The sequence below is a fragment of the Rattus norvegicus genome, chromosome 6, assembly GCF_021556685.1.
Source record: "Rattus norvegicus strain SHRSP/BbbUtx chromosome 6, alternate assembly SHRSP_T2T, whole genome shotgun sequence".
Classification (NCBI taxonomy): domain Eukaryota; kingdom Metazoa; phylum Chordata; class Mammalia; order Rodentia; family Muridae; genus Rattus; species Rattus norvegicus.
The window spans coordinates 20361856-20376709 of NC_141539.1; the positions used below are offsets into that span (position 1 = coordinate 20361856).

The 14854-nt window shown below is 44.4% G+C and overlaps 2 long non-coding RNA genes across 5 annotated transcripts in view; one reads left to right on the top strand and one right to left on the bottom strand.

The window, feature by feature from the left end:
• LOC120103476 (uncharacterized) overlaps positions 1-14854 on the top strand; it is a 50634-nt gene that overhangs the window by 33148 nt on the left and 2632 nt on the right. Inside the window, exons 1-2 of one of the 3 annotated variants that reach the window (XR_015622222.1) lie at positions 11223-11366; positions 14611-14708. The exons of 1 other annotated variant lie outside the window; for it this stretch is intronic. This is a non-coding gene — a long non-coding RNA (uncharacterized LOC120103476). Of the gene's footprint in view, positions 1-11222; positions 11367-14610; positions 14709-14854 lie in introns of those variants that run through there. One more of the 3 variants, XR_015622223.1, reaches the window with a different exon arrangement.
• Positions 1-14854, bottom strand: part of LOC108351161 (uncharacterized) — a 62817-nt gene that overhangs the window by 22886 nt on the left and 25077 nt on the right. The window lies entirely within an intron of this gene.

Below are 14854 nucleotides of genomic sequence, written 5' to 3' on the forward strand. Positions count from 1 at the left end.
TCCCACCCATGCAGAACTGTCAGCCATAAGACGGCAACGTGGACCTTAACAGCAGTGGAATAAAGATTTAGAAAGAAATTCCACTTGCAGGCCCAGCCCTCTCAGAACTCTTTAGTAGGGCGTAGGTCATCGCCTCTCTGCTTTCTTGGCACGCTGCTGCCTCCAACTTTATAAAATGCAAATTTCTTTGCCTCCCCCATGAAGCCTTCTCCTGTTGCTCTGAGTCTTGTGTGTGTCATAGACTTATCTGCGTGTCACATCCGCTGGTTATTTTGATGTCTACCCTGCCCAGTAGATTGCTAGATCCGTAAGAGTTGGAACAGCTTTTTCCTCAGCCTTGCGGTCTAGCAAACGCAAGGTCTGGCGCACAAACTCTGCTCAGTGCAGCTACTTTGTTACTAATTAAGTGAGGTTGAGAGCACCGGGTTCTCAGTGCTTTCTCTAGCTGCCTTTTAAATAGTCTAAAAGCTTCCAGTGTCAAATGACATCCGACACGAGCCTTCTAAAACTTCTCTTAAAAGATCTACAAATCTGAAGGAGGTAAATAAAAAAAAAAAAAACCTTAAAAACTTAGATACTTTAATTAGCCGCCTGGCTAATGGAACTGTGCTAAAGAATGCAACTGACAAAAGCCTTGAGTCAGTCTCCTAACTGGAAGCTCATCCGAAAAGGTCCTCACATTTCTCTGAACCTGTACGGAAGCCTGGAAGAAGGATCCGGGCTCTCTCACACCCCAGAAACTGGCCGGTTGCCCTTGTTTAAAGCACTGGTTTTTGGGTTGCCAGAATATTGCCTTCTCCAATTTGTGAATATCCAACTTATAAATTTTGAGTATAAGAAACCAAAGCAAACAGAGTGAAAACTATAATCTAAGACATAAGTGGAAAAAAATCGCTAATTATACAATTATGTCTCAAGTATTTGCATTTAAAAAGCCCACAAGGTTTCCAAGAAAACATACACACACACAAAAGTCTAAACACCGAAGCGTATTCTTGAAAGGAATTTTAATATGAATATAAATAGAAACTCTATAAGCATCTAGACAGCTTTAAAAACAATTGCACATGAAGCTGGAGCAATGACTCAGTGGTTAAGAGTGCTAAGGACCAAGAGTTCAGTTCCAAGCACTCAAATCCAGCAAGTCACAACTACTGGAGACACCAGCTCCAGGGGAGACAAGCCCCTCTTCTGACATCCAAGGTCATCAACACACACACACACACACACACACACACACACACACACACACACAAATAATATAATTTTAATTGAAAATCAAAATATTTACCTTGGCTTATATATTGGAGAGAAATTAAACTAGAACACCATTATAGTATTGTCTATGAGGAGTAACAAGATGACTCCTATCCAAACACCATTTACAAAAGAGGACATATATCATAGTACAAGAATAATTCATATCTTGACTGCCTCAGGATTTGCCTTATGGATAGATAACCTTAAATTCATTATTCTCCAAGGCTGTCCCTGAAATTGATGTCAGAAGGGAGTCCCTCCATTACTCCTTGGCGTCCCTCTTACCTAGAGTCTTGTGGCCTTCCAAATCCAGAAATTCCAAGTCCCCTTGGGTTGGCATGTCTCTGGTCATCTGGTCTGAGCATACTTCTGTAAGTAAACACCACAGATCTTGGCCTGTGGTTGACTATTTGTTGAATTCTTTTTGCCTCTTTGTCCCTTAGCAACAGGTCTCAACTGAACAACCCCTGAATGACTCCAGCTGAGGTGCTGAGGCTGAAGCAGTGAAAGGCTGTGCCTGGATGAAATCGGTTGGTTCGGTAGGGTAGTTTGGAGACAGGCTTAAAGCGTCGGGTTCCAGTCACATCTGCTAACTATCTCTCCTGCCTCCTAGCCTCTGCCACACTCAGCCTAGGTGGCCATGGCATTTGCAGGTCCCTGGGCTGCCTGATTGTCTAATGCACAACAGCCATAGATCACTCCCACAAGTGAATAGGAACAAGGTATCTCTTAATGAAGTCACAAACTACTTCCTTCCTGCTTTCAGAGGGACCAATTTATACCGAAGCTTTCTCCTTCCTTGAAAGACACGCAAGAGGCAGACAACATCTTGAAATTTTAATGACTCCTCTAAAGCTCTAATCTCAGCAGGAATCTGATCTAAGTATAGAGAAACAAGGGGTGACCATTAAAATCACATGATTCAAAAAGCCGGGCAAGGATTGTGGAGTCTTGGGTCTCTAGCAGGGAAGAGCTCACATGCCACACTTACACTCCTCGTTGGCGTGTCAGTTTCAAGCAATGGCCTCTTTCTGGTACCAAATAAATATGGTTTCCCAGGTGTAGAAGACAAACCCCAACTATCTAGAGGGGAATTTTATTGGGTTTTGTGACAGAAAAAGCCAAGAGTAAGACTTCAGGCATAGCTGGATCAAGGACCTCAAATCATTAACCGTGGTTTATTCTTTGCCCATGCTCTCTCTTTAAAGGTAGATGCCTTGGTTACTCTTCTGGTTACTGCAATAAAAAGACATCGTGACCAAGGCAGCTTATAGAAGAAAGAGTTTATTGGGAGCTTACACTTTCAGAGGGTACATCCATGGCCGTTATAGCAGAGAACATGGCAACAGACAGCTCAGCATGGGAGCAGCAGATAGGAGCTCACCCATCATCTACAAACCCAAAGCAGAAAGAGATCTAACTGGAAACCGTGCGGAATTTTGAAATCTCAAAGCCACCCTAGTAGTGACACGCCTGCCATACCTCCTAGTCCTTCCCAAACAGTTCCACTAAGGATCAAGCTCTCAGATATATGAGCCATTGGGGACCATTCTCATTCAAATCACCACTCTAGATATCTGACTACAGATTCTGTTTCTCTACATTTTTTTCTGTTCTATGTTGCTTAATTTTATTTATTCTGGCTTCACTCCATTAAAAACAGACTCTGTTTAAACGACAGGAAATACAGTAACTGGTAGGCCAACCCTACATCCGCATGACTCACTTCCCATGCATAGATTTGATTGGCCCTACTTGTATGCCCACACTTTTGATAAGTCATTTCAGATAATCATGATTAACTAGCCACGGAAGCGATAACCACAGCAAATGAAGACAAAAACTCATGAAACAACATAATTCTTTCTCAAGTTTTAAGAATTTCTATATTTTAAAACCTAATACCAGGTTGAGGGTGCAACCCATGCTTATCTAGCATTCATAATTCCTTTAGTTCAAACCCTAGTACCACATAAACGGCAAGCTGTGGCCCATACCGGTAATCCTACTACTGGAGTAGTAGACACAAGTTCAAGATCATTCTAGTCTACACAGTAAGTTCCAGATTAGCTGGGGTTACATGATACCCCATCCCATGGAAGAAAATTAGTGAAAAGGTGGGAAGCAACTGAATAACACCTGCAGGTGTCCTCTGGCCTCCATATTCAAATGCACATACATGCAAATGCACACACACACACACACACACACACACACATACACAATGTATTTCTAAGACAAAGCAAGACCATACATTTGTGATTTTGTAAATATACATTTATGTTTGTGTATATATTTATACACACATCATTCCACAACTTTCCTCCTTCATTATCTCCTATGGTCTACATACGTGTGCCCTCCACCCTATCCCAGAGCACACCTCCCTAATAGGATAATAGAATGTGAGGCCTTTGGGGGGTGATTGGGTCATGAGAATTATGAGTGCCCTTAGAAAAGAGGCCCCAGAATACTATCTAGCCTTCTTAATGCAAACAAATTTCTGTTACTTATAAAGTATCCAGTTTCAGACATTTCTGCTATAGCAACCTGAGCGTAGCCCAGGCAGACTAAGACATAATCTCATTGACTATAAGATTTTTAGCTCCTCCATGCAGCTGACAGGGACTCGGATGACAAATGCCTCTTTCTTCATCAGACTCACTTCTCACAGTCAGCCGTCATTTTTTTTTCTTTTTCAACTTACTCAACACGTCATTATTTTCTCTACAGCACATTCGTTCTACTGTTTCTTCTCTGGAACGCTTTTCTCTCCATCTCTGCCCAGGCTAACACCGTCCCATGCATTAAATGCTGGCTGTGCATTCATTCATGAGTTCCATTCATATAGAATTTTACTAGCCTTCTCTTTTAGGCCAGGTCACTTGAACTCAACACGGGAACCAGACAGACCAGGTCCCAGGTTCCCCCAGGCCCGTTCAGTACCCAGATGGCACATTCAGACTGACAATTTAAAGGGGGTGTAACAAAGGGGTAGTTTAAAAAGGCCTGGGCTGTTGGGAGTCCCTCAGGGTGGAATAGAAGAATAAAATGATAGTGGCATCTGTGTCTAGGTCACCTGAAGGGACACTTGACTTTGAATTATGGCCAAGACATATGGATATCCCCTTGGGTCCCCAAGAAAGGAGCCAGAATAACAGAGCCCCAAACTCACCCCCATACTTTATAGCCATTGGTGCTTTGTATTGATAAATCCAACCTCAAGCCAGAGGCAGGGACTTCTGGTGTCCTTGTGACTGATGAGGCAGAGAGAGGGATTTGAGACCTTGTGCAAGGTTGCAGAGATGAGCAGAAGCGCTGGTTCAGTTGCCCAGCAAAAGCTCTTTCTTGGTATGTTAGAATGCTTTTCAAGACAGACATTTTTCAAGAGCAATATTATGGATGGGCAAAGAAGAAAAGAGTTTAGGCAAAAGGGACATGGAATGATGAGGCTTCAGGACACAGGAATAAAGGAGGAGTACTTCGTTTGCTGTATAGTCCTAGAGCAGTGGTTCTGAACCTCCCTAATGCTGTGACCCCTTAATACACCTCCTCATGTTGTAGTGACCCCCAGCCATAGCATTATTTTCATTGCTACTTCGTAACTATAACTTTGCTATTACTGTGAACCATAATGTAGATCTCTGGGGTTGTCAATGGTCTTAGGCAACCTCCCCGAAAGGGTCATTTGATCACAACCCACAGGTTGAGAACTGCCCTAGACTCCTAAGTTGAAGTCTGGAGAAGAGGCTGCTGTGTAATGAACAGCATTGGCCTGAGGGGAAATGGACAGGGAGGCTCTAAGGTAAGCCGGGTGGGTCCAAGGACATCCATCCATTACTTCTGTGACTAGAGACCAAAGTACAAGACAGAAAGTGCTGGAAAGATGACAAGAGCCATGGGAGGAACACAGCAGGGGAGCTGAGATGTGCATGTTCAAAGATTGCTGTGGAGAATGAGTAGAGGAAAAACATGGAGTAAGGAAGGAAAGAGAGGAGTCTGAGACACTACTGCAGCCATGCGAGGAAGATGAGGCTGATGGCTCAAACCAGGCTGGCACTAGAGGATGAGAAAATGGGCAGAGTCTGGGTTTACACCCAGATAGTATTAGAGGGAAGAATTACTATGTGTCCTATAGAATTAGGGCAGTGTCCTAATTAGACTAAGAATTAATTAGTTAATCTTAGTCCTAATTAATAAGAATTAATCAGTGTCCTGAATAAGAAAAAGGTAAAGAGAAGTTGCTAAAGGAAATACTGACCAACGACGATGGAATTTCAGGAATAAGAACTCAGCAGGTTTTGGTCACGTTTCTCCTGAGTTCTCCAACTGTTATCCAAGTGGCAATGTCAAAACGTGTAGACCTACAGAACAGCGTTCGGAGGCAGCCTCAGAGCAAAGACAGAAACCTGACGTATACTTAAGAGTATTAATTTGTTTTAAGAGTTCACTTCATTATTGTGGTTGCTGAATGTCTCTGGTGTTCGGGTCTCAGAACAAGACAAGGGCATCCCATTCTGCGCATGTAAAGCAGTTGGTAGACAGGGTCAGTAGGCAGGTCGAAGTCTTCTAGGGATCATGTATATAAAGAGCAGTCTGAGGAAGCTGACTGTGACAGACTAACGTGAGAGGAGAGCTTTCAGAGCAAGCGACAGAAACCACAGCACACACAGCTTCTCCAGAAAACAGAGAGACTGCTCTGTTCAGTGCTACTAAGGGGCTACTAAGTGCTACGAGGACAAAGAGACAGCCATTCTGTGCGGCAACACGGTTTCTTGGTTGCCATGCTAACAAAGGCAAAAGGCAACTTGTTTTTGTGTTTGCTGGAGTGGCAAATAATGGGGAGGAAGGAGGTGGCAAGGCCAGCTCTGGATGTGGGGATTTCCTGGTACGGTGCACAGACAACAAAGACTTCACATTCAGGGACCCCAATCCTTGGCCTGGAGGGCTTTTAGCAGGCGCAATCAAGGAGGCAAAGTGGCCTTGGGAACCTTGGCTCCAGCCTCACACTTCCAGCTCTGCGTTTGTTATTTTAGGGATAAGCTAGTCTCCCCTAGCACAATAAGAAGGCAGCAGCCCAACTCTTGTGGTTAACCACTTAAGCAATCGGCCTTGGTGGGTTTCAACAGAACTCTGCAGGAGACCAAATCCTTTCCTGGAAAATCAGCCTGCATGGGCTCTGTACTGGGAAAACCTACCCTTATATCATCAGAGATCTTGATAGGAAAACAAAAACCTCAGCGAAGTGTCAAAATCAACCAAAGGGACATTAAAAGACGGACATCACAGCAATAAAGATGGTTTTCCATGCAGCTTGGCGCAGAGGAGAAATGAAGCAGTGACTAGAGGCAGGTACAGAATCGAGAACGTGCTTTTGCGATGAGGTGGCTTAGGGCTGGGGTGTGCCTCAGTGGGTAGAGTGCCTGCCCAGCATGCATAAAGTGTTGGGTCCAATTCCTAGCACCACATAAGTCAGGCATGGTGATCGTCCTTGTAGCGTCAGCATTTGGAAGGGGGGGGATAGGAGGGTCAGAAGTTCAAGGTCTTCTTCTGCTACATAGCAAGTTCTGGGGCAGCCTGGGTTACATGAGACAAATACAGGCTAGGGAGCAGGAACAGAAGGACAAAGAGAGACAGAGACAGGAAGAGACTATTCTAGAACATGTTGGTATGCTGCTCAAAATGACAAAAAGGAATCGTCAGCCAGGCGTGATGGTATGTGCTTTTAATCCCAGGACTTGGGCAGAGACAGGTGGATCTCTGTTAGTTCAAGGATAGCCTATTCTACAAAGTGAGTTCTAGGACACCCACAGCTATACATGCAGAGAGACCCTGTCTCAAAACCAAAACTAAACCAAAAAGAGATCGTCGAGGAAATCAAGTCCTCTATTTCCATACCGGGATAAGAAGTTGTGCCATAGGGTCAGAATAGAAGGAAGGGACATAGCTGATAGGTGCGCAGTTTTGTGGTACAGAAGTGAAGGTACCCCAAATGATGCTGTAGCTTCTCAGTGAAGGCAAGCTAGAGACTCCTCCCACTAGGGATTATATAGAGACCCTATACCCTGAGCCCTCTGCATGCTCCAAAGCAAATCCGAGCTCCCTTTATTCTTCTACAGATTATAGGTAAAGTTGCTGCTTGTCGTCTGTACCCCTTTCTAAATGAGAAGCCGTTTGAGATTAGGGGTTTACCTTGTATGTGATTGTATGTGTTTCTGTATATGTATATGATTATGTGTATGTGTATGCATATGTGTATGTGATATGTAATGTATGTGTATATGGTATACATATGCATGTGGTATATGTGTATTACATGACATATATGATGTGGTGTGTGTGTGTATGTGTGTTTGTGTGTGTGTGTGTGTGTGTGTGTGTGTGTGTGTGTACGCACAGCATCAAGGGCCATAGAGATGCTCATAAGTGATCAAACTGTCACCACCAGGTAGGGGGAGCAAGGAAGATTAGTTTTCTTTCTTCTACTTTTTTTTTTAATATCATCTAAATGTCAACAACAAGCTTAGAGAATTGTTAGGTGGCTCTCTGACCCTCCCATTCCAGAAACAGCTGGATCCTCAGCTCCAGTGCAAGCCGCATCCTAAGACGTGATGGTGTCTTAGGTCCAAGTGGATGGATTGAGCCGAATTGAGGACCTGGTTACCAGGGTTACCTTCAACCCTGGCAAAATGGATATTGCGCTCATCAATGACTCCTCCACTGACCTCGACTGTGTGCCAGCAAGCAAGACAGCACAGTCATCAACAAGAAGGCCATCTCTGTCTTTCAGGAGCAAGATCCAACCAGGATAAAATGGTCGTGCTGGTGCCAAGTGTGTTGGGGTAAGTTGCTGTTGTCTCCACCATGGAGAAGGCCAGAGCCCTCTTGGAAGGGTCGAACCAAACAGGTGATCATCTCCTCCCCTTCTGCTAATGTTTGGGATGGCTGCGGACCACCAAAAGTGACAACCCGTCCAAGGCTATCAGCAAAACCTCCTGCACTGTCAAATGCTTAGCCCGCTGCCGAGGTCATCCATTACAACTTCATCCTCACCAAAGGGCTTGCAACTCCAGTCCCAGCTATCACTGCCACTCAGAAGACTCTAGACAGCTTATCTGGGAAGTGTACTGTGATGGCCATGGAGCTGCCCAGGACACCATCTCTGCACCTGTCATCCAGTGCTCCCAAGACTGTGGTCAAGATCGTGCCAGAGCTAGACAGGGAGTTCACTGTCATAGCCCTCTTTTTCTATCCCCAGTGGGTACCTCACAGATATGGCATTTCTCCCAGAGAAAGCTGCAAAGAACGGTGACATCAAGAAAGTGGTGGTGCAGGCACTGGTGGTAGTGGGGGTGGGGTAGCTCTGATTCTTTCTAAAGCATACACGAAGACCGGGCTATCTCTGGTCTCCCACCTCCTTCCTCCATGTTCTTGACAATCAAGTATTCCTATTGAAATGGACAGACCAACTCCTGCAGAATCAGAGAGTAGAAAGCCTTCATGAGAAAAGACCACACCACATTTAAACTCTAAATAAGCCATACCAAAAAGCTTTGGAGATTATCAGTTAATATTGGAGGATGATGGGTAAAATCAATACATGGGCCAAAGGACAGGGAAATTGTGGGAAACTTTTTTTGAAGAATCAAGCATATAATAATAGCAGAGGTAGGTCAGGGTATCAGGACTGTGGAGCAGCTGAAATACAGTTGCCAACTCATGTACATAAAAAACCAAACACCAAAGAACTGGACTGACAGAAAAAAAAAGCACACACACATTATAGAGAAAGGAGGAACAGAAAAGGGGGAGTAATATTAACATTCACATATTCTATAAAACAGTTGATAACACAACCACATTTTGGGCATTCACACTACGTGCCTTTGCAATGAGGTTACAGATTTGCTTGCATGATAAACGAATGTGAAATTTATTATTTTTAAAATAACTGGGGCTGGGGATTTAGCTCAGTGGGGCTGGGGATTTAGCTCAGTGGTAGAGCGCTTACCTAGGAAGCGCAAGGCCCTGGGTTCGGTCCCCAGCTCCGAAAAAAAGAACCAAAAAAAAAAAAATAATAACTGGTGTATCATATCGACAGCAATATCCACAGGCATCTCAAGTTTCTGGGAAATTATTGCCTATAGAGAAATATGCAGTACCTACTCGATTCCCAGTCCTGGTTGAGAGTGAGCAATAAACATAAAAATCAACATTTCCCCTCATGTTCTCCTGTGAATTAAAAGGGATTGGCGATACCGGAGAGTTGGCTCCCAGTTAGGACCTCATAGTGCTCTTGCAGAGGTCAGAGTTCAGTTCCTAGCACCGATAGCAGACGGCTGGGGACCAACTGTAATTCCAGGGAATTGGGAATCGTGCGCCCTCTTCTGAACTCCATGGGCAACTGAACTTATATGTGCTTATAACACACGCACGCACGCACACACGCACGCACGCATGCGCGCGCACACATACACGTAATTTTAAAATAAAAACAGTTTCTGTGAAAAACGCAGGGATCTGCTTGATTGCTGCAGGCGAGTGTCAGGATAACTGTAGGCCTCAGCCTTTCTAACTTGCCTGAAGATTGTCTAGCGGAACCCGAGCCTACTTAAACACAGCTTTAGCCAAAATAAATGGCCCTTGAGCTGCGGGGCTTGCGATTGAGGCGCATCTGTGCTACCCCGACCCACGCCACCCTCCTCCTTTGTGTAAGGAGTCTGCGATGTGGAAGGGGAACCTAAGTCGCCGTGTCGAGATCTGGTCCGCAGGACGAAGAGAAGTCTGAAGTGCATTGTGACCTGCTAATAATCTTTCACAGCTAACCAAGTGATCACTGATTAAAAATAGCATTGAACATGTATTGGGCATCTATTTCGGGCTTCATTTTATTTGGAATGCAAATCCTGTTGGAAGCCAAAGCGGCATAAGCAGCAGCTGGAAATCAACTCGGAACGTTCCAGCCAATTCACGTCGAGCTCAGTTGGCAGAATTAATGCCATTCTGCCGTCTCAGCGAAGGAGAGGTGGTTAATTATGCCCCACTGCCCAGCGGTTTCTATTATGGACACATCTGGACTGAAAGGCTCATTTGAAATCTCCAATCTCTCAGCTTCCTGGTGCCTAAATCAAATAGAGGAGTTGATTTGTGATGAGCAGAGGGGAGGGGGCGTGGGCAAACAGCTTCGCCCATGGGGTTGGGAGAGGCTGCGAGAGTTTCAAAGGCTCTTTTATGGCCCTAGTGCTGACTTCATCATCATTGTGGACCAGTTCCTAACACACTGTGTCTGGACAGGTTGCGCTGTAAATAATAAATAAAACAGTCGCATTCATGCCTGCACCTCAGGGTGAGGGAGTTTAGTTTCCACGGTGCCCTCTGCTACTGCAGGCTGTGATGTTCTCATCTCTCCTAAAGGAAGGTAGGTTGGGACCTTGTCTGCTTTGAGAAAAAGCCTTTCAAGAAATGTCTACGCCCTGGATCAAGACACGAAGCCTTCCGTTATAAGAAAAACAGCCTCCAACTGACGGCTGCCTCTTGGCTTGGCACAGGAACCGTTCCATGAAATCTCTGTTGGAGATGCCATCTTTGAGAGGAAAACTTGAAAAAGATCATCACTCAAACCCAGGGTGGCCATGGAAATCCTCCAGGGCTTTAATTTTAGAAACTGGACCATTTTCTTCTTTCCATTTATATTTTCTCTTGTACATACTGAGGAAGTTAGGTTTTGATGATGTAAAAATGTATAATGGTCACGTCAGAATAATTAGCATTTCCCTCTCTAAAGATGTATCAGTCCTGTGTGTTGGGAAGCTTAAAAAATTACTCTGTGAAACTATGTATCTGGCTGCCCATTGTCCACTCTCCATTGCTAACTATTTCCTTTTATGAAATCAACTCTTAGGTCATAATTTTCTTTCTGTGCCTGGCTTGTTTCACCAAGTACAAGCAAGGTCACTTTCTCTTCCACTTGGACTTCAATAGCTTGTCTCCAATCTCCCTTCGTGCCTGCGTGTTCCTGAAAGACACCACGAGTTCCACCAGTTGGAGCCTAGAGCTGGGAGCCTGGGCCAGGCTCCGTGGATGCATTACAGGTCTCCTCCCTGCTGGTATGTGGAGGCCTGAGAAGCCCTTCCCTCACTCTCCAGCCTCCCTCAAACTGCCTGGTGACTAATATTAATGTCTAGTCCATTCCTTTATGCCAAACCCTGCAAGGCTTCTGCCTTAGTAAAGTATAAATGTCTTGAAAGGCAATAAACATGGCTTAGCAGTCCCCGAAACTGACAGAAGCTGTTTCCAAACTCACATCAACTCACTGTCTCCTGAGAGAGGGAGAAAAGTTGCTGTAGAGAGAGTGAGAAGTGGCTGCTCCAAGAAGGCCATACAATTAAAGTTACTAAAAATCAACTCTGCTAGAGACCATGTCAATAATTTTGCCTGAGATAAGCCTTGTTTACTCTACAGTAATTGGCACAAACTATTTGAATGATGGGTAAACTTTCAACTTTAGAAAGATGGGGGAGTCCATCAGTTCATTTAAAAATTAGAGAGAATTTAATTGTATTTAAGTGTGTATGCGAGGGGGGGGGAGAGAGGTAGAGAATGGGAGGAGGAGAGGGAGGGGGGGAGAGGGAGAGACTCACTATGTAGCTCTGGCTGTCCAGGAACTCACTATGTAGACTAGGTTAACCTTGAACTCACAGAGGTCTGCCTGTGTCTGCCCACCAGGAGCTGGGTTTAAAGGTGTCCACCACCACACTCAGTCATAAGCTTAGTTTTTAAAGAGCTTCTAAACTGCTAGAAGAGATGGCATATTGCCCCTCCTCTCCCCAGGAAGCACTTAACCAGTCTGAATGCATCTCTGACAGTTCAGGTCAGAGCATTTTGGCCCTAGGTAGGTGTTGGAACTAGAGTATGTTGGGGGCTTATTCTAACTCTAAGGCTCTAATCATTTGTTAATTATCTCATGAACATTCACTACTCTGGCCACAGGAGCTGAACTCTGTGGTAGCACAATGTCCAAAGCAGAAAAACGGGGATCCTCAACTTCCAGATCAGAGAGACTGGCCATAGCTCCTTTCACTTCTTATAGCATCGGGAAACCGAGAAGACTGAGGAGTCACCTAGCCGGGGCACAGACAACATTCAGAGGCCCGACCCCTCCACCCTGGATTCCAGCCTCAGAAACAGCCTTTCTATGGCAGCATGAAGTCCCAGGATAGCACCTCTTGCAATAGGTTCTCCTAAAAGCAATCTTACAAGTATGTCACTTCCCACCTGTGCTGGAGGACCAAGCCAAGGCAAGGAGAACAGGCTAGAGCCAGATTTGGGGATTTAGATTCTAGGACTGTTCAACGCCAAGCACAAGGACAGAATCCTAAAGGAAGAAATTGGTATTATGCAAAAAGTGAGTGCTTTGGACCCAGAGATTTGCATTCAAACCCCAGGTGGGCTGCAAGTTCTGCCCAGATGTACTTAGGCTTTCTGAGCCTCGGCTGTCCCATGAATAATTGCATGAGGATTAAATTAGACAAGATATGGTGAGGAAAACAGGAGCTGTGTTCAGTGTAACTGTGAGCTATCCCACTCCCTCTGTGGAGGATTCTTTGGTTCTCTGCCCAGTTACAGATTAGAATCACCTGGGGTGTTTGCAGCCCATCTCTCCAGAGCTAGCTTCCCTTTCCTGCAGATTCTGATGTGATTATCCAGGATGAGACTCAGTCTTTGATACTCTAGATATTCTTTTTTAAACCTTGCCCATATTAATAGCTCCTGCCCAAATACATCAAAATGAGTAGCCCCCCCCCCTTGGACTTGGAATTTTATATTAGAATTTAGGCGCATATTTTACTTCTCTGCATCTTGATTTAGTACTAAAAAGAGGAGTGGCGTTCTGGTTGTTTAGAATATTTGCTAAGATATGTTTGCAAGGTTTCTAAAATGATAACTGAAAGCTAGTTGCTGCTCAACAAATATTCACTCCATGCATTCTGCCCACACATACGCCAAGATACTGACAATATAAATGAGGATGATAGATAAAAGTTACCATCCCTGTTATCTTTAAAATTAAAATAATTACTAACTACCCCCTCCCAAACTGTCCCACCTTATTGTCAACTTTAACATAGGCTTAAATTCCAGTATGGGGTAGAAATTGTGTTATATGCATACCTAATTCCTCCTTCTCATGCCCAGGGCAGACATCACTAATCAATTACAGCATTCTCTCCTATTGATCTCATATGAAGGCTCCAAAGTCCTAAACCCCACAAACATCTACTAATAATAATGCATAGCATATGTTCAAAATAAATTGTCCATCCTTAACATACATCATGGGCAGCTGATTAGCCAAGGATGAAGGTAGACCCTGAGGGTGCCACAATACTGGGTGATCTGATCTATCCTAAGACTTTGTGCTTTCTAATGAGTGGGGGCAGTGCTAAGGGATGGAGTAAATGCCAATGTGAAATAGAAGAACCAGGGCCCATGGCTTCTAGGAAGGACCATCAAGATGTTTCCAGAAGACAGATTATTTCTCTGACTTAAGAAACAAAAGTACTGACAGCTGCAGCTTCCCTCTCCTAACGTGATGGACAGGCTCTAATGAGCAAACCCCATGATGCTCAAGTCAGTGGCTAAAAACTGACATTGGTGCCCACAGGTTTATCACAGCTGAGACCTCATGAGTGTCAAAGATAGCCGGGGTCCTCACCTACTGTGTTGTCTGTGTCAAATCCTTCTGCTGGTAGAGATTGCTGCTCTAAATCCTTATTATTGATTTCCCCCTTTTGCCAGCTATAAGCATGTTCACTCTTTAAAGAATAGCAGCCTCTGAAGGCCAAATCCCAGTGGGTCTGCACTGCTTCCATAGCTGGAGTGGGATATCCTACTGGTAGCCCTTCCGTGAAAGATTTTTCACTGGGAACCTTAAATAAAATTGTAACACTATACTCAACTTTACTTTTTGTTTTTGTTTCTTGGTTGATTGGTTGATTTTTGTTTTTGTTTTTGTTTTTGTTTTTGTTTCTTGAGACAGGGTTTTCCTATGTAGCTTTGGCTGTCCTGCAATTTGCTCTGCAGACCAGGCTGGCCTCAAACTCCTAGAAATCCACCTGCCTCTGTTCCCCGAATGCTGGAATTGAAGACATGGTTGATTCCTTATCTTTTCAAGATCAAGAAAACAGTTTTTTGTTGTTTGTTTTGTTTCTTTGTTTGTGGCTATGTCATGTTTTGTTTTGTTTCAGGTAAGAAATTTAAAAATGGGAGCTAGGAAATAGAGTCACAGATTAATTTGGAGGGTTGACTTTGTTCGGTGTTTTTGTCATATTGTCACTTCATTACGCACAGTGAGAAGCCAGGAAAGAAGCCGACTCTCAAGCAGGTGAGGGTCTGGTGACCAGGTGGGCAGCTTGAAGATCTGTGCATCAATGCAGGGCCAGGAGCAGGTGAAACACAGCAGGGGTAGGGGTGGGATGGGAAGGGGGTGGGAGGGAGAAGGAAGGGTGTGGTTGGGAGATAGAACAAATATGTAATATTGATGAAGAAAAAAGGAACCAAAATTCTCATCTCCAGAGAAGGGTTTTAGAAACAT